Below are 19,927 nucleotides of genomic sequence, written 5' to 3' on the forward strand. Positions count from 1 at the left end.
ATGATGTATGAGAGAGAGAGAGAGAGAGAGAGAGAGAGAGAGAGAGAGAGAGAGAGAGAGAGAGAGAGAATATTTAACTGTATTTCAACTTACATTAGTCTTGATTATTATGCAAAAATAATGAAGCGCTCTTTTTTGAGGATAACAACAGGATGTTTAAGGCGATACTCAATGTCCCTAGGATTCAGAGGTAGAAAAATGTGTATCTTTGGAGTACTGACTGATACATCTTTAACTAGTCAGTTTGAGCTATTATAACCAAAGCGTTAATCTCACTTGCAGAATGTTCAGACCCGGGTATTTAATGTGCAATTGTAATACCTCATTCCAGTTGCTTAGATGCAACTATATCTTTCTTCCTGTTGTTTCTAGGTTTTATTAAAATATTAGTAATTTTTTATAAGAAAGCAAATTGGCTTACAGTTACATCATCCTAAAACAACTATTTATGTTTTTCTATGTTCTTTTTTAGTATTTGCCCACATATTTACATATTTTCATATAGCTGTTATTTTTATTTTCAGATAAATATAACATTAACATATTTTAAATCTAAAATGTATGGGTTATACATATGTTAATGTGGATCACCTTCCCTCTTTTGTGGAAGTAGGCAGGATATAAAACTTAGTTATCATCAGGTAATATAAAGCAGCCTAGCTGTGGGCTGTGGGAATCGCTACCAAATTTCGTTAAGTTTCTTACTGATTTCTTAAGACTCAGCTTCAATGTTGTGGTTCAGTACTAAACAGAATGCTCTTTTGTATGCTTTAAGTATCCAAAAAAGTGGGTTACTTAACATCCAGGGCTCAGACAATTTGTATTGGAGGACTTGTGCCTGCCTGATTTAGTTATCTTGGGAATATGTTCCTTCTCTGGAGAAAATCTGCTGTGACTCAGCGAAGGAGAGGCATGCTGAAAGATCTTTGTCTCAGACTCTTGGAAGCCATTGGTTGAGCAGAGCAATTTCCTACTGGGTTTAACATGTTTCTCTCATTTTCTTGCCCTGACTACTTGCACCGGTTTTCTTGGGAACTGATGGTGATGGGAAAGGGAGGCAGAATTATCTCAATACAGTAATTACCAAATTGAAACCTATTCAAACAGTTAGGTTACCAGGCTCCGAACTGACCTTGACACTTTCAACCTTCAGATTCCAGTAGGTTGGGGTCAAACACAAATGTCGACTTGCTGAGTGATTTCCACATGCTTCTCTTGTGTACTTTAACTAGGGCAGACAAAAGATGTTTTTCCAAAGGGACTTACTCTTTATGAGGCCTGACCCTTGAAGGAACAAACTAATCTCAGGCGAGTTTGAGGTTTTAGGGCACTAAGAACTTTAGAGCATGGAGAAGTAATTTGTTCAATGGTACCTTAAAAGAGTTAATTTACTTCCAAAAGGTGAGTTCCTTTACTATCCTGAGTCCTTCACTTCCTCTGAGATCAGACTTGTTATTTGCATAGCAAAGCATTCCATTTAGCTGGAAAGGAGGGGGTGAGCACCGTGAACAGGGAGAGTCACTTTTCCCACAGTCTTTCAAAACTCAGGAGTGTGATAAGTGGTTTTGATCAACCTTTTCCCTCCCCTAAACTCCAAAACTTCAGACTGTTTTGCTCACTGTCTAGCTTGAGATTGACCGGCTTTTCCGGATGAAGAGTTATAGGATTTAGCATATAGCTGCTGAGAGGGCAGTTCTGCTAGCATTGTTTGTTTTGGCTAGTTAGTATAGACTTGCAGGTGAAACTCCAGGGTAACAAACAAACTTCACTAAAATCCCCCCTCCTATTCTTTACAGACACTGCATTTTATTTTTAATTAAAAAAAACCCAAATAAATCAGGGAAGAGATTTGTAATATGTTGATGACACTTTGCATGGGAATAATACAAATTTCTCTTGATATTCTGTTTGTCACTTGGCTATCCTACTTGTTCTACCTAAACTCATCTGTGCATTTAAATCAGGGGTGTCTGAGGGCCTACACTATGTGTAGCTTGTTGTTTATTTAACTATCACTTAGCAACTCTCTAGAATTAGCACATAATTTATTTTAACCAAATATGTGCCACCTTAGAGAGCCACCACCATAAATAAAGGGGACTGTTGAGCATTCTAGAAGATTGAACACTCCCAAGCTCTAATTAGCATGGGATCTATTGGTACTCCTTTTAACGTGTCTATTATTTCCAAATTGGGAGATTAGTCACAGGGATCTGAGGGAAGAAACCAGGCCTTTAATAAGCTCTGTCAATAAGAGGGGGCAATTACAAAAATATAAAAGATTTGCTGCTAGAAGTCAAACTGTGATTTTGAGTTGCAAACTGTTACGTTTTGAGCTTTTGTGGGAGAATCTATTTCTACCCATTGTCATACAATGGTATTGTGTGACAAGTCATGGTGACTTTAACAACAATCAATTTAGGGACATATTGGAAGGAGAGAACAAGACAAATGACAAGCAAGACAAAATGATCTTTGGTCTTTTAGCAGTGTTTTACCCATTGACAAAGTGTACAGGCTTCTCTAAGAGAAGCGTGCCCCTGAGGAGGGGAGTGTGGCAGGGTAGGGGAGAGTCAGGAAGGGGCTTCTATTTTCCTAGAATAGTTCACTATGAAAGTGTATTCAGATTGAACGTTCATAACTAAATATAAATAAATATCCAGAATTTTAAACATAAAAGTAAGCGCCTACTAAGATAGACGTGAATTTATAAGGAATGGATTGCATCCCTGTGTTGTAATGCTAGGGCACTCTTTTTTAAAAAAAACATATGGATATCTTTTAGATAGAAGCCTGGCCGTTGGTGGGAAAATTGTGTTATGATGAAAATGAAAATGTTCCTTAGGTTAATTTAATGCAACACTAACTAAAATCTCTTTGAACATATTTTATGGAATTTAAGATATTCAGGTAGGTCAATGAATGGGGAAAGAGACACCCTCAAATTTTAAGGTAATAATAGTAGACTGGCCTTAGCAGATATAAAAATATGTTATAAAATTACAATTAGAAGAAGGCTTTGTTATTAGTTTATCAACAGAAAGAAAAACAATATCAGTGGAATAAGCAGATAGCTCAGAAACAGATTTAAAATATTGCTAGAGCTTAACATCTGACAAACTAGAAGTAATATAGGAGTAGGAATAGGAGTTACTAAGAAATACTAGGTTAAATAAGTGACCTGCGAAAGTTATAGATGTGTACATTGCACCAAATTTCACAAATGTCTAAACATATTAAAAAGTTAACCATAACTTATTTTTCAGTGTGATAAAACAGAATTGCCTGTTATCTAGCCTGTCAAAGAAATACACATTGACTGCTTAAGAAATTGAGGGTATTCTTAAAGGTAAAGAAACTGGGTTTGATAAGTAGACGTTTTTAAAAGTTTATAACAAAATGTAATACAAATAAATATATAAGGCAACGCAATGGAGTATGAAAGGACAAGTACTTGATAAATATTTACTATAAAGTATATAAGTTATGGCTATAATCCAAGGTCCACGTGAAGATTTATAATCAAAGTAACTAGACAGATGATTTAGACCAGAGGTTGACAAACTTTTTCCATAAAGGGCCAGATAGTAAGTACTGTAGGCTTTATGGACCCTAGAGGTCTCTGTCCCAACTACTCGACTTTGTCACTGTTACACAAACACAGCTATAGAGAATAATAAATCCACATGACTGTATCTCAGTAAAACTTTATTGAGGGGCATAACATTTTGAATTTCATATAATTTTCCTATGTTATGAAATCTTTAGATTTTTAAAGGATTATTTACAAATGTAAAAACTATTCTTATTTCACGCCGTAAAAAACTGGTGGCAGACTGGATTAGGCCAGAAAGTGGTAGACTGTCAACCCCTTCTTTTGGCCAGTGTTCCCTAGAGCACTTTTCTTGAAGCAGTAGTCTCAAGAGCTCCTTCATGAAAAAAGAATGCTGTGATGTGACCAAATATACTTGGGAAACCCTGAGTACTGTATCACCCTCTTAGAAATTTACAACGGACATTCACATTTTAAAGGCTTTGAGAAGTCACACAGGGAGAAACCTGCTCACCTCTGTCAACCCAGTGATACCTCAATGTATGTGACCATAGTGCCCCCTTTTCTCCCACAGATCTTTGACCTTACATCGCCTTTTGCATGACTTGGCCCTCGCCTATCTCTCTGAGGGCACTTCAGGCCTCCTTTTCCTTTGTTCTTTAGCTTCCAGCCACACAAGCCTTCTTTCTGTTCTTTAACCACCACATATGTTCATTCCTGCCTTGGATGTTCTTCTGTCTGCTGTCCCTTCTGCCTAAAAGGTTCTGCAGCAGAGTCTCCACAAGGTTGCCCTTGTTGTTATTCAGTTCCCAACTCAAATGTGTCCTTCTCAGTGAGACCTTTTCTGATGAGCTGCTCTAAAACAGCTCCCTCCTTCCAGCATGTCAGCCATGGGATTCAGTCTGTGTTCTTCACTGACTATTACATGAAATTTTCTGTCTCTGTGAATGTACATGTATCATTACTTTACTGCAACGAAAGCTCCATGAGAGTGGAAACCTTGGCCCACTTGTCTTCCTTAGATAATCTTGTCTCTAGAAGTGTCTGCCACATAAATATATGCAATATAATTTTATTCAGAGTGCTTGAGAGAGAGAGAGAGAGAGAGAGAGAGAGAGAGAGAGAGAGAGAGAGACATAGATAAAGGAGAGGGAGAGGGAGAGAGACAGGAAGTATTTCACATTTCACATTTTTGGAAATATATTTTTGTGCAAAAGAAAATGCAAATATTAAATAATCACAAAAAAATGCACAATGTCACTAGCAGTTACAATGCAAATTAATACAACTTAGAGTTTACATTGCAGCTCAAAGGTTAATCTAAACAGCTCAGGTAATTACACCCATCAATTGCTGATGTTTCTGTAAATGAAGCCATTAATTTTTTTTTCTGGGGCATACAGGTAACCTGCAATAAAAACTATAAAATTGTTTATACTCTTTGACACTTTGGGGAACACACCCCATAGAAATAATCTGAAGAGGAAAACAGTAATTGTTTCCCCCGATAAATTGATATTAACACTGGTTATAATAGCAAAAGATTGGAAATTATCTTTCTATGGTTGTTAAAAATGACAATAGTGAACATTACATCAACACCTGGGCTTGTGTTTATTGAGCAATACCAAACGAAAAGAGCAGAACACAAAATATATGCCCTCCTATTACACTGATGTAAAATGTGCACACACCCACTAAACATAGCTAGACAAGAAATTGCAATAAGGCAAATTAAATGTTATGTTTGTTGTAGTCTCTGCTCTGTACAGTTAAAAGTTGACAAAAGAAAAGACTGGAGCTTGTCTGTACTGAGGAGAGAAAACCGGTTCTCTACATGCTTTAATTTGAGGTCAGAGAGAAGACTTAAATATCCTGAATTAAAGGTGGCAAAACTAGTCCCGTTCAGACTTTCAAGGTAAGTCTGAACCTGTGGTCCCAAAGACACTTAACTCACTGGCCTATTCTCAGAGTCCTTTGAGAAGCAGGTTACTGTGTACTATTATTTACTATGAATTTCCTTTAAATAGGGTGTTTTTGCATAAGTTACGGGGAAGAAACTAGTTCTTATTTATGAGCTTTGTTCTGTTCATTTAAATGGTTAACAAACAACACCTGTTGTCGAAAACTTTCAAAAGCAAACACTTTTCCATGCCTGGTGAGGCTCAGATTGGCTAAGGGGCAAGAGCCTGGCCCGGTGTTTCAAGGGTGTCCTGTGGCCCCAGTCCAGTAAGGAGTGAATGCCAAAGTGCCCCTCGGAGTGTTTCGCAGACTAGACTGTTTGATGTGCAGTGCGAAGGTCCGCTGGTGGTGAACGTGAGCTGCGTGGACCGGCCCAGGTCGGAGAACTGTTAGGTAATTACAGCATCCAGAGCGTCGGACGCGCTCCCCAGCCTAGCCTAATAGTTTGTACTGGGAAGTGGGCGTCATAAGGATAGTGAGGATTAATTAATGTTTATGAAGACCTGTCCAGTTCATGGGAGAAAAGCACTGTGTAAAAAGCCCTGTGTGAATGCGCTCGGGAAAATGATGCTCTTCTCGCCCCCTCAACCGCCTTTAAACTGAAAGTTCAGCTGCTTGGGCAGAAAAGTTATTTCGAAGGAAAACTCATTTTACTTCTTTTGAAAGTTTTGGGCAAAGTCTTTTATCAGCTTATAAATCGGGTCTATTTTGGCGTATGGTGAATATTTTGCCAGCATACAAACTTGAAGAATTGGGATTTGGTTGGGCTTAACGTACATAAAATATCACCGTCATTCTCATCAATGAATACGTAAGACTCAATTGTCCACTTCATGTGTGTCATTACGCTACTTCTTTATGTGTGCAGAGTAAGACAATTTAGTCTCTGTAAAATACAAGTAGTTTAAAATCTGGGAACGTTTTTTTTACCAAAATGTAAAGAAACATAGTGGCTAGAAATGTGTATTTGAATTATTCACATGTCATTTTCATTTTGGCTTAAAAAAATTAAAGCAAGATATAAAAAAAAAAATGTTTTAAGTGCTGTCAGTTGTAATTCATCAAAGTAATGTAGCTAGCTAGTAGCTAAATATTTGTGTGATTTCTTTTAGAAAAAAAGATTATTTGAACACTGAAGGCAGAAAATAAATATGGTTACTCTAAAGTCCAAAATTAAAATAAATTGCACACAACTACATGGCATAGTGGATAGAAACGTTTTTCATTTAGTAGATTACCTGTAATTTTAAATATAACATGAGAAATAAATTACTAGCCAATACGTACTTTTATAGCTTATCAACCTGTGTTCTAGGTACTGTATGGAACACAAGTTTAACACAATTGTTAGCTATTGAACAGCATTTCCAGCGTTCAAATGAACATTATTAGGCAGACAAAATGGCATCATGATATTTAATTTAGAATAATTATTTTTTTTTAATATTTGAGAATGATCCTTCTTTGTAATTAAAGGAGATGCTTAGAATACCCTTAATGTTATACTGTAATTTTCTTGTAACAGATGCTTAACTCAGCAGTTCATTCATTCATAGTGTTTTATTAAGCTAAACACATTTAGTAGCAGACCTGCAAAGTAAAACCTAGCGACTAAAAGCCCACTGACAGCAAATGCTTTCGTGTTGACTTGAATTCTGTTTACATTTGGTATGACAGCTTTTACCCTTTGTTCCTCAGGTGTACAAATTAATTCTCTAGGTTGCATTTTCAACAGAAAGCTTTACCTTGTCTGTTCACCTAGGGAGATATGAAAGATGCCGTAAAGAATCTTGTGTCATTCATGTATAAGGCGATTGATCTGGGATACTTTATTTGGAAACTCCTCTGCTTTCCTGATTTCATATGGAATAGAACATTAATCTGCCATATTTATAATTTTCAAAATGAAATGATGCTTTTGAACACTATCACTGGAACGCCTCCAAATGGAGAATTAGGTCAGGTTACCAAGGAGGCCTTTGAAGACAGTGTGGGTGTGTTAGGGGTGAAATCAGAACAGCCGCAGGAAGGACAAGATCAAACCAAGAAGAAAAACTGAAATGGGATTTGATTTTACGAGGAAAGAGAACTTGTAGGTGAACACAAAGCTACTTGTTTTTAACCTTAGATTTTATTTTTGGTCAACTGTGAGTTGGACCCCAGAATAGGTAATATAAATGATGGGAAGGCAGAAAACCAAACTGGCAGGAAGAACTTTGGAAGGCTTATATAAACGATCTGGTGGTATTCAAATCTACAGGTCCTGACAATTAACACCCTCTGGTCAGCGAAGAATTGGGTGAAGTCACCAGAGTGTGAAACAAACATTCTGAAGAATTCAGAGTTGACTGAAAAGATGCCTAAATAAAATGATAGGCATCTAAATGCATTTTAAAAAGAGAAATAATCAGCCTGCCAATTTACCTTTAATATATGGAAATACTCAAGTTTATCACATACTCTTCATATAAGTTTTCATAGCGCAAGTGAAATTTGAAACTAGTCCTTAAAGGTTGAGAATTGGGGCCTTTCAAAAGTTCCTGAACTGCCATACTCCTCATGGACTTTGAGGTGGTTTTCCATCAGTGCCCTTGACTTATATTGCTTTTCCACACAGATTTTTGTCTCCAGGTTCCTCATGGGACCAAAATAATACTGAATTATTAGGGCAGTCATCTGAGACTGTGCCACAGAGGGAAAGTTACCGATTTTGTAAATTGATACCTTGACCTTGCCCCTGAGTGGACAATGACATAACCAACTTAGCTAACTAGTCACAGACCTAAGTAGATGAGCTTGGGTGACTGAGGGGAAGCAATAAATTATGTTTGTATTGACCTTAGTAAACCTTTTAATTCTTTCCCACATGATATAGTTCTCAACAAATTGGGAAAATATGGCCTAGAGTCTAGGTAATTGCACAACTGCAAATCAATGGCCAAAGCCTGCAGCATCAATTGTATGCCTTGGTGTACTCACACAATTTCATCATCCTTAGGAAATGGCGGGGCACTTAAACTCCAGGCCATTCCCTCCCACGGGCCCAGAGAGGATGCTGACCTTGTGTTGCTTACGATGGTGGGAGGGAGGGGAAGTGGCCTCCTGCCCCATTAGGGAGGAAGCATTGCTCCAGGTGTGGTAGGGGTCAGGGCTGACAGGAGGAGGCATGAAGGTTATTATTGTATGTCTTCTAGCAGTTGGTCTCTCAGCACAGAAGGAAAGATCCCCATGGCCCCCGTGCACCATTCGTTTGGCTGCTGGTTGCAGTCGGCTCGAGTGGAAATCTTCCTCAAGTGCCCTGGGCCTTTTGTCTCTGCCTCCTCACTGGTAAGTTGCTTCCCTGTCTCCTCTTAGTTACAAAGCGGAAATACGCTAAACACTTAAATGGCTTCCAAGTTGAAAAATCTATATAATTTGTAGAAAATTTATTTCCTCATTCGGTCCATACCTAATTTTTCAGTAACTGCTACCATGTGTCACCACAGTTGGCATCTGAATAAGATTCAGCCTTTTCCCTGAAGGAACTTCCAGTCTATGTGAAGACACGGACACATATATACACAATGGCTGTATTAGTCTGCAAGGGCTCCTGTAACAAAATGCCACAGACCGAGTGGCTTAAATAACAGAAATTTATTTTCTTATAGCTCTAGGCCAGAAGTCCAAGATCAAGGTATCAGCAGGTTTGGCTTCTTCTGGGGCTCTTCTCCTTGATATGTCCTGGCCACCTTCTCCCTGTGTTTGTGTGTGGTTTTTTCCTGTGTGTGCAGGCATCCCTGGTGTCTCTGTGTGTATAAATTTCCTTTTCTTATAAGGACACCAGTCAGATTGGATTAGGGCCCACCCTAATGGCCTCATTTTAACTCAATCAACACTTTAAAAGGCTCTATCTCCAAATACAGTGACCTACTGAAGCATGGGGATAAAGGCTTCAATGGATGAATTGTGGGGGCATTTTTATTGATTCACGGGAGGTTTACTTTCTTTAGTCTTTTATAAAGATGAAACTTTTTTGTGTTATTTTTATAATTAAGGAAAAGGAAATTAAAAACTTTGGACGAAAATATGCTTTCCCAGGGTGAAGATATTTAGCACAAGTTTTATTGTAATACTTGATTCTATACTAAGTTGCTCAACTAGCTTAGTTTTATTTATAAACATAATTCTTGTTAAGCAGAATATTATTAAAAAGGTTCGCAGTGTGGCTTGAACTTCCCTTTTAATAAGGATGAAGTATTCTAATAGCAGCCAATTAAATTAGGAATATGCACATATTCGTTGAAGACAAGTGTTACGGACTGAATTGTGTCCCCCCAAATTGAGATGTTTAAGGCCTAACCCCAAGTAGCTCAAATTATGACTGTATTTGGAAATAAGGTCTTTAAAGAGATAATCAAATTAAAATAAGGTGATTAGGATAGACTGATCCAATATGACTGATGTCCTTATAAGAACAGGAAATTTGGACGAAGATATGTACAGAAGAAAGGCCATGTGAAAACACAGGGAGAAGACAGCCACCTACAAGCCAAGGAGAAAGGCCTCAGACGTAATGGACCCTGCCAATGCCTTGATTTCTTATTTTTAGCCTCCAGATTCATGTAAAATAAATTTCTGTGTTTAAGCCACCCAGTCTGTGGTACTTTTTTTTTTATGGCAGCTCTAGGAAACTAATGGAACAAGTAAACCCACCTCATCTGTAATCCCTATACAGAGTCTTGTTTTTGTTCTGTACTATTATTTTGAAGTCCTTTAAACATATTTTATGTGAATAGTCCTAAAAATATTTTATTAAGCTGTCCAAATTAGTAAAAAAAATATATACAGTGAGCACCAACTTCAAAATCGTACACCTGAAAAAAAATCATCTAAGGTAGAAACCTAAATATAACACAAAGAAATAAAATTATACCAGCCCTAAATTGGACTGGACTTGGCCAAGAATTTTATATACACAGGTGTAGAGCTGTTCTGCAATTTCAATTAGATAAAAGTATTTGGAATAGAAATATGATTTTAATCAGAGCTATGAGTATATCTTGTAAAATGGAAGAACCTACTGTTTTGTTCCATTTATTTTTTTGTGTATATGGCTTTTCACAGACTTTTCATAGAGGGAGGAAAACCACAATCCGGAGAATTTAGAAAAATGCGAAGAAGGTAAACTATTCACCTAAAATATTTTTAAGTTGGTGGGTCTTTAGAAATGTGTAGTGACAAATGAAGTCCATATAGTAATTTCTATTTAGCAATATCTAAAGATTTTAGATAAAGCTTTAAAATTTTTGGAATATAAAGGTGTATTTGTATATGAAACATTTACTTTTACTAAAGGTATGGTAGCTACTCGATGGTTACAAAGTATGAAATCCTCTGTAAAAAAAAAGTTACTTTTAGTTAACATGTGTTGGATCTTGTGTATTTACAGGAAATGTTTCCATTTAAGACCATTGATACATTAATAGTTTCCAGACACATTTTATGACAGGGCCTAAGTTTGTTCTCTTTTGAACAACTAGGAAAGGATGTTTTTTAAAGTAAGCACTTAGATTTGCCTGGATTTCATTTATAAAGCAAGGTCTTAACTCTAAATGTCTCTGAAATCAAACTATGCCCTGGAGTAGTGAATTCCCCAGAGATGACCGAAGCATCTTCCTTCCATTCAACTTCTCTTTACCCTCATTCAGACTTCCTAAACCTCCCATACCCCTGTGTTTTCTCTCTTGAAAAAGAGTGAATGGATGCAGCTCCTGGTTGTTCCTCCACATCTTCCAACTTTATTTATGGAAAATCTGCGGTTTTACTTTCATAGTTCCTTTGAAAAGTTGTTAATCGTGCATCATTCATTACAATATAGTTTTAAAGTTCTGCTCATCTTGACCTTAGAGTTTGACTGGGATCTTTCAGTGGCATTATGAGACCTCTCAGAATTGGGCGCACCTGGTTAGGTGGAGAAAATATGAATGTATTCTCAGGAACAGGTAAAGTGTTATTGACCTGAATCCTTTGTCTTCCAGTGTGTAACTAAAGCCCCCTAGTGGCCAGGTGACCCCAATCAGGTGCTGTGTGCCCCCTCTTTGGGGAGAGGATTTTGAGAGCTTAGCTCTTCCTCTCTCCAGAACTCTCTGAACTATGGGAGAAGACTATTGGGTCCCCAATATAGCCCAATCCTCTGGTTTCAAAACTTCTCAGGGAGTCCTGGCCCTGATTCCTGCAGGCTTCCCAAGGAAAGGAGAAGCCAGAAAGTTCTCCAGGTGAGAAGACCTTTAACTGTCTCTTTAAAGTGGTAAGGGATATTCCTACTGTCAGTGAAGGCTGAAAAATTCATTCAGGCTCTGAGAGTTGTGAGCTGGGGTTCCCCGAAGTAGATTCCTAGCTTCAGATGTCTTACTCTGACTGCACTACTTCAGAAGGTGGGATCCATATTTCCCCTTGATTTTCTCAGAGGAAAATTTAGGTAGCACAAAAATATAGCCCTAAACAATTCCAATCACGTGACTTGGGTACTTGCCCAAGTAATATCAAACTTAGGCCTCACAGTGTAGATCCTTGTGGAATCCCCTGTGTCCCCTAGGAATCCATTCCTTTATGAGCATATGGCCCCCTGTGGGTACAAGGCCATTTATAAACATGTGATAAGGGACCATGCCTTCTCTGGGTCCTCAGTGATGAGCAGGATGTTTGGCACATAAATAGGGGCTTGCTTAGTCTTTGGAATAAATGAAAATAATTGAATCAAGTCAATTTCAAGTATATATGTTCCTGATGAAACCCTCTAAGTTGCAAAAGATGCACTTGACTAAGCTTTTAAATTCAGATGCTTTTTGTTGTATGTGAGCAGTGTGCCCAGTAGTATGGGCAGGCACAGAAGTCTTAGATTGAATTGATTCCCCAAGAAGCACCAGTAGTCAAGTGGAAACCACAGGCTCCCCTTGACCCCATGTTCCCCTCCAAGCCCTGCCCTAATTTTCCACTTCCTGTCAATGTTCTTAGTACTCTTCCCCCACCTCGCACTCCCCCTTCACCCCCCTCCTCTCTGCATTCTGCTCCACCACTCCAAGGACTCTGCTCCTGCATAGGTCACCACGTCATGAAGTCAGTAGGCACTTTTTAGTCCTCTCAACCTTCCTTTCCCCTCTAGGAGCATTTCCACTTGGGACCACTTCCTCCTTTCTACTCTCTGCTTTGATTTTCTTTTCTACTTTTTGGCTGTTCCTTTTCAGACTCCTTTACCAGTTCTCCTGTCTCTTCTCAAATCTAAATGTTGGCTTTTCTTAGACCTCTATATTGGAGTCTCTTCTTGTATCGCTTTTCTGGTTATTTTATTCATGGAAGTAATCAGAAACACTTGGGGAGTTTTTTTTTAAGCTACACGTATTCAGACCCCCAAAATTCTGATTTACTGGGTCTCTGGTGTGTGTATTTTGAGAAAAGAAAATTCCACAGGTGATTCTTAATAACACCCCTTGTTAAGAATCATAGATCTCTCTTTCTCTCTCTCTCCCCGCCTCCCCTGTGTCTCTCTTTCTCCCTCTCTCTAGATGATCTCATTCTCCCCTATGGCTTCCATATGCTGATGACTTTTAAATCTAAATCTCTATCCCCAAGCTTGTCTTTGAATCCAGATTACTGTATACAAATGCATCCTTGGGTGGTTCAGATACTTCTCATAAAACTTGTCCTGAACAGAAATCATGATTTATTTCTCTAAATTTGCTCCTCCTGTCTTTTCCATTTCAGTAAGTGACTGTCATTTGTACAATCCAGACAACTAGACATTCTCTTTGACCACTTTTCCTTTATCCTCCATACCCAGTGAAGCACCAAGTCTTGCCAAGCCTGCCCCCTAAATAGGCAATTGTTGATAAGCAACCATTTGTTTTTACAAAAAAAAAAAAAAAAAAGATTCAACCCAATATTTATCGACTATGTTCACTTTTCTTTATTTCAGTGACAACATCTTGGTCCAAGTGCTGCCTCTTCAGATGACTGAAATCTCTTTCTTGCTGGCCTGTCTGCATCTGCTCTTATCCCTTCTTTCCGGTATTTACGCTGTCTCCAAAGTGATTTTTTTGGATGCAGATGCAATTCCATCACACCTTCACTTGTGACCCTCAATTAGCTTTCAGTGCACTTCGAATAGGTCTAAAATCCTTGAATGGCTTGGATGACCTGATACCATGTGGTCCTCCCTTTTTCCTCTGCACCTCATTCTAAGTAACTTTTTTTTTCCCACTTCCTTCTATGGTCAAATCTTATTGCACTTCTTTAGGTACCTTCTGGTTTAGGGACTTTGCACATGTACTTTCCTTGGTCTGTTATGCTCTTTACCGTTTTTTTTTTTTTTGGTTTGTTTTTTTGTTTTTGGTTTGTTTAGTTCCTGCAAATTCTTCATCTATTAGCCCAAACGTCACTTCTACTTAAAGCTGTTCTTCGCTAGGTTAAGGGCCCCTATTATGTAGCCAGAAACTCTCATTATAGTACTAATCACTCTTGTTATTCATTCTGTAAATTGAGTAATTATTCACCTAATAACTGTCTCTCTCTGCTAGGCTAAAGCTCCACGACAGCAGGGTCTATGTGTATCTCATTTTCTGCAGTACTCTCACCTTTTAACATGGTGCCATAAATTTGCCTGAATCTCAATGTAATATGTATTGAATGCATACATAAAATGGGAGTTGACACAAATGTTAAAAACCAATACCAGAAACTCTTTTTAGAAGTGTCACAGTAGAGGCATACATAAAGCACTGTAAGTGTTGGAAGAGAAAGAGAGATTATCCTGGATTTTTCATGGGAAATTTCATCCAGAAAGTAATATTGGTCTTGGCCCTTTGCAGATAGTGAGGTTTTCCAGGGATAAAGAATGGCATTGTAGGCAGAGGGGAACACAGGAGTGAAGGCATAAAGGTAGAAAAAGACAGAGTAAGCTTGAGGGATACCAAATGATCCAATTGACCTGAAGATAACATATGTGCTGGAGAGATAGAGGGTGAGAAGGCTGAGAAATAGGAGAGGGGGTTAAATGATGGAGAGCCTAAGGCGTTTAAACTTTTAATTTTTGGCCATGTTCAGAACAGTGTTCTGAGAGAACTGATCTGGCCTTTGTGTTCTGGGGGAGCTTTGAGCACCCAAAACCATTTAGGAAGATTGCAATACACTTTATGAGAGAGAATGAGAGCCAGAACTCGTAGGTTGTCGCAGTGGGAATGGAAGAAACGATGGACTTGAGGCTAAGATTATGGAAGTAGATTTGCCAGGGGTTTGATGACTGGTTCCATACAATGGCAGCAGAAAGAGACCAGGCCAAGATGACGTTAGGTCCAAACACTAGATCTTGGCCAAGAATTTTAGAGTACCCACTAGTTATAATTTAAGGGAGAACTGATGATTGCATCAAGTGTCCATTCCACAAAAGGGGCAAGAGTTCATTTATTAGACAAATATATTCACCAAGATTTCCTGCTTTCTATCCAGTGTCCACTCTGCTGAAACATTCCTACTCGTGAGTAGTGGTTGAGGTGGTTTGTAAGCTGATTTTTAGACTGGTGATTTAAAAAAAAAAAAAAATTTGTTTTTTACATTAAAAAATTTCTTTTCTTTTCCCAGGCAGTTGTTATGGTTCAGTCCGCTTCACAGGTATGGGGGAGGCTTGCAAATGACTATTTCACATTTACTGTGTAAACTAGTGACTCAGTATGTTGCTTTAGAACCAGATATGTGTGGTTTTGCTTCACTTGAGGAATTCAGTAAAGAACATACTTCATGTCAGCAGAAGCCCTCGTAAATCTGTATAGAGAAGGACATGAGTAAAACCTCCTTTTACAATCACATGGCTACATGGAATTTGTTTCCTTTTCTTTATGGAGAAGCTCTAGATTTTTCTCTCCTACCTCAGAAAAAACCAATTTGTGCCTATGAGCTGATTGTGAGAAGAAACACCACTGTCATCTTTTTTCTTGCGTTCATGCTTCAGTATTAAAAAATAATTGAAGGAGAAAGTAAAATTCTAGGGATTGTTATTTTGATTTGTATGTAAGAGGTATGCATTTTCCCTTCAGCCCTGTGCTCCAGGGGAAGCTTGCCAGAAAAAACAAACAAGGCGGCATGGCCCTACACAGCTTCTCCTGCACAATGGCTGAGCTTCTGTATCTGGCCCTATGTATATAAACTATGTTTCCTGGGATAGAAAGTCTTCCAGAAGCACAAAAACACGACACAAAAAGTAGGGAAGAGACATACATATTTTTTTTAAGATGTAAAAGAACATTTATACCATTCCTATTTCAGCTTGAATATTAAGATTTAAAATTTTAAGCTTTCAAAAAATTTCCACAAATCGGATTTTCCAGCTATGCAGGTTTTGGCTCAAAGAAATCGGGACTAACAAGATTGAGTGAAAGGAGATAAATATTAAGGAGAGTCCCTAGACGGGAGGGTCTCTGCAGGAGACACCTGCCCGGCTTGGCATAATGAACTCAGCGGCCTGGCAGAACCTCTATTTGAATACTTTGGTTGGATTTGATGACCTTTTGCGGCTTTTGTGGAATGGAAAAAAACATATAATTTATTTTTTCTGAATGGAGCGCTGTATGTTCCTCTAAAGAGTCCTTGGCATTCTGTTGTCTCATGGCCTTTGTTAATGAACTTGTGGAGTTTCTTGGACATGCATGATGTTAGAAACAAATTTAGGACCTTTTATTTTCATTTTTTGTATGCCTCTTTACAAAATTTCCCTAGGAATTGATGTATTATTTATCTAAATTTATACTTGAAATGCTAAGCATTTGATGTTGTCACAGGGACATTTACTTAGTATTAGTCTTTTAAAACATGTGTTTGCTTCATTTCTGCCCTAACTAACACCATTCGTTGTGTGTGTGTGTGTGTGTGTGTGTGTGCACGCGCACGCGCACGTGCTGTAATCTCTGAAATTTATCTTCTTTTGTTTGACTTGAGAAGACTTTGTGGCTATTTGTCATGCCTAGTGATCAGTGCACAGTCCGCATGTCCCAGAGTACACAGGTGTTGGAACGGAGGTTTCCATCCTTGGTATAATAGCTGCCTGACCGCTCCTCGGGGCCGGGTATTTTTATATTTCTTTGGTGAGGAGGACTAGAAAACATTGCCCTTTTAATTTATAGATGACACTTTCTTGGAAGAGAAAACTGAAACTGTACACCTGAGATCAGAACTAGACTTCAGAATAACTTTGATAGAAACTGAGGAATTAGTTGAGCAAATCTTTGTTCTCTGGCAAATGCATTCTCTGGTTTAGAGAGCATTTCCCCGTCTCCTGCTTTATCTCAAACCTGACTGCCCCCCACGACTCTTTCTCTGGGGTGTCCCCAGCACCGGCTGCTTGCCCAGGTCCCTACTCACATCTCCTCATGCACTTCCTGAAAGATTGTTCCTCTATTGCTGGATCTGCTTCTGTTTTCTGCTGATCTCCATCTTCTGACCACTTTTCTCTCCTTTTCCACTGCCATTCACTGATGGCTTTGGCATGTGCCTTCTTCATTGTTTCAACATGTTTATTCTTCTTTTCCTCTCTCACGATGGAAGTGATATTCTTCCTTTTACCTGAAGTCAATCCCTACTTGCGAGCTCTGGGTCCCATCCCTTTTGGTGTCCTTACAGTCCTCTGATTTTATCTATGTAACAGCTCTTGGAATTTTTTCCCGTATCTCCAGCTGCATTGCCTCTGTGTTCCTATAGGTCACCACAATTTCCCAGTCTCTCAGCTTCCCTAATAGTCTCTCTGCACATAGTATTGTCTTTTCCAGACTATCTTTCTTCATGAAGCCAAGTGAGTTCTCCAAAATGTACACCTGAGCATTTCACATACGCTTTTCTTCCCTGCCACTCTGGGGTCCCCTTGGTCATTAGAATAAGATCCAGACTCCCCAGCAAAGGTGCTAGCTTTTGTTTAGCTTTGGGAGGAGATGACAAATCACCTCTCAGCAAATTAAATAGTGATATGGATTCATGAAGTCTTCTACATTAAAAAAATATTTTTGACGAGACCATTTCCAGTACATAGCCTAATTTTAAAGGCTCAAGAGAGAAAATTGGAGCTTATAGAACTGTTTCTGACATTTACAGAATCTCTATAAACCACACACCTTTTTCTTTTGGATACCTATGATGCATGTTTGGACAATTTCTTTTGTAGAGAAGATGTGATTCATAGGAAACATTGATTGGTAATTTAGAAACCGTGAGTTCTAATTATGGGACGTTGACTGTGCCAGGCATATGTGTAATCTTTGCCTATTTCCTAAGCTGTAAGACAGTGACAAAACTAGTATACCACCTCCACAAGTGTTTGCAAAACACAACTAATAAAAATAGCCAGCTATGTTATAAGATATGAAGATGCCTGGCAAGTAATAATCTTTTTCCTTAATAACGCAGGATGATTTATGAGTCCTATGGAATTGGTTTTAATCCCTGAGGTTAACCCTTATGTAACTTAAGGAAGAATAATCAGATACAAAGTGGTGATATTTCCTGCTTCACAGTGTATGTAATGTGATATATATGATGCCAAAATAAAACCATGAAATTGAAAAGAAAATAGCTAATATTTAGCATTTATGAGTATCATTTTGCTTTCACAACTCTTTCCAAACCTCAACTAATTAATTTAGATACATCTCAAAGGAAGGTGATGATTATCTGTTTTACAGGTGGGAAGAAGCTGAAGTTAGTTGTTAAAAACCTTGCCTGAGGCCGGAGAGGAGGGGGATGTCTTGTGCAAGGCCTAGAACCTGACCACTCTTGATGTCAAATTCAGCTGCCTCACAAGCTCTTTGAATAATGCTGCTGCTTCTCTTCGCAGTGACCTTGATTGTTGATTTACTGGATCTTTGACATTTGGTCTTCAATGGCTAGAAAGTTGAAGCTAATATGTTTTGTGATTCATGGGGACGTCATGAGTCCCCAGAAAAATCTCAGTTCATGGAACCTTATTTTTTGGGATGAATTTTAGAGAGAACGAAAGGGGCCCGAGGGAATAAGTAAAAACATGATATACCAGGAAATGCTTCTGCTCCAACATGTGGGTGAGCTGTAACTGATGCCCTGTGTGGCTTCTAGTGAGGGAATTTAAACATTTAGTGTTAAATGTTAACTGTGAGTGCAATGCCCCTACTCAGTACAAGGTGACGAATTGTAAACTTCTAGAGGACAGATGATGGTATAATTCCTTTGTACCTGCAAACTGAGGATGCCAGGTTAGACAGGTTGTTCCAAATGCTCTTTGCAAAGGGACTGTCGGAGATCTTAGATTGCTTGCATTCCTCAATTTACATAATACATATATTCCTCCAAAAGTGTGTGTAAAGGAAGTCATATTTTTAAAGCGCCAGGAAATGTTGCCTTTTAAAGAATCCTTATTTTGAATCTATTTGAAAGTGAAATAAACTATTGTGATAATGACAATTGCTTCTCACTTAATCTTTTGTGCAAATTTGACTTTTCAAATAAGTGAATTTTTAAAAGCAGAGCCTTTCTGTGAACGTGTCACAAAATGCAGCAATGATACTAATCCATAGGGGAAAGGAGTGTCCCCAGGGAGAACATGACATTCAGAGACAATGGTCTCTGGGTTGCAATATAAATTCTGTCAGTTAATACTGGGTGACCCTGGGCAAGGCTTCTTTGGAAAGTTTTACAAAGAATCGAGTGATTTTGTACTGAGAATTTTCATTTGGACAGGTATCATGGACAACTTCAGGATGGTTTCAAGGCAGTTTGTATAGATCTCTCTCTTCTTTTAATATTTGGATGATATTCTATTGCATAGATTTACCATAGGTTATTTCTTCATTCTTCTAGTGGTGGGAGTGCATCACTTTTTTTTCCAATTTTCTTTTTCTTCAAACAAAGGATCTTGCAAAGAATATCTTCACAATATGTGTTTTTGTATTCCTATTATATGTGCTGGTCAGATTTCTAAAAGTGGGATGACTAGGTGTGTGTATTTATTTCAGATCGTGGACTTATGCTCCAAGAGGCTACAGCACTTTGTATTCCCATGGACACTTTAGGTATGCTGACACCATCCCTTACACTGAGTGTTGCCAAATGGTCTCATTTAAGGAATCTGTTGCATGAAACAAAGAGTCTCGATGTGGTTTTTATTTGTATTCACTTAACTGTGGGTGAGCTTCATAAGCAAATTTTACATGTGTGTTAGGCCAGTGATTTTATTTCTGGATGATTGGACAGGAATAATAATCAGGCATGCAATTTAATCCAAGCCTGGGACTGAGCACTTCCTCGATATTCTCCTTTGCATGAGGGTTACAGTAACTTGCAGGATGATAACCTGATTTATCCATGCCCAAGGTATTGGGAAAACAAAGCAAAAGCAAGTGCAAGCAGTTCCTGTCTTGTCTCCAA

This window comes from Rhinolophus ferrumequinum, chromosome 6, assembly GCF_004115265.2.
Source record: "Rhinolophus ferrumequinum isolate MPI-CBG mRhiFer1 chromosome 6, mRhiFer1_v1.p, whole genome shotgun sequence".
Taxonomy (NCBI): domain Eukaryota; kingdom Metazoa; phylum Chordata; class Mammalia; order Chiroptera; family Rhinolophidae; genus Rhinolophus; species Rhinolophus ferrumequinum.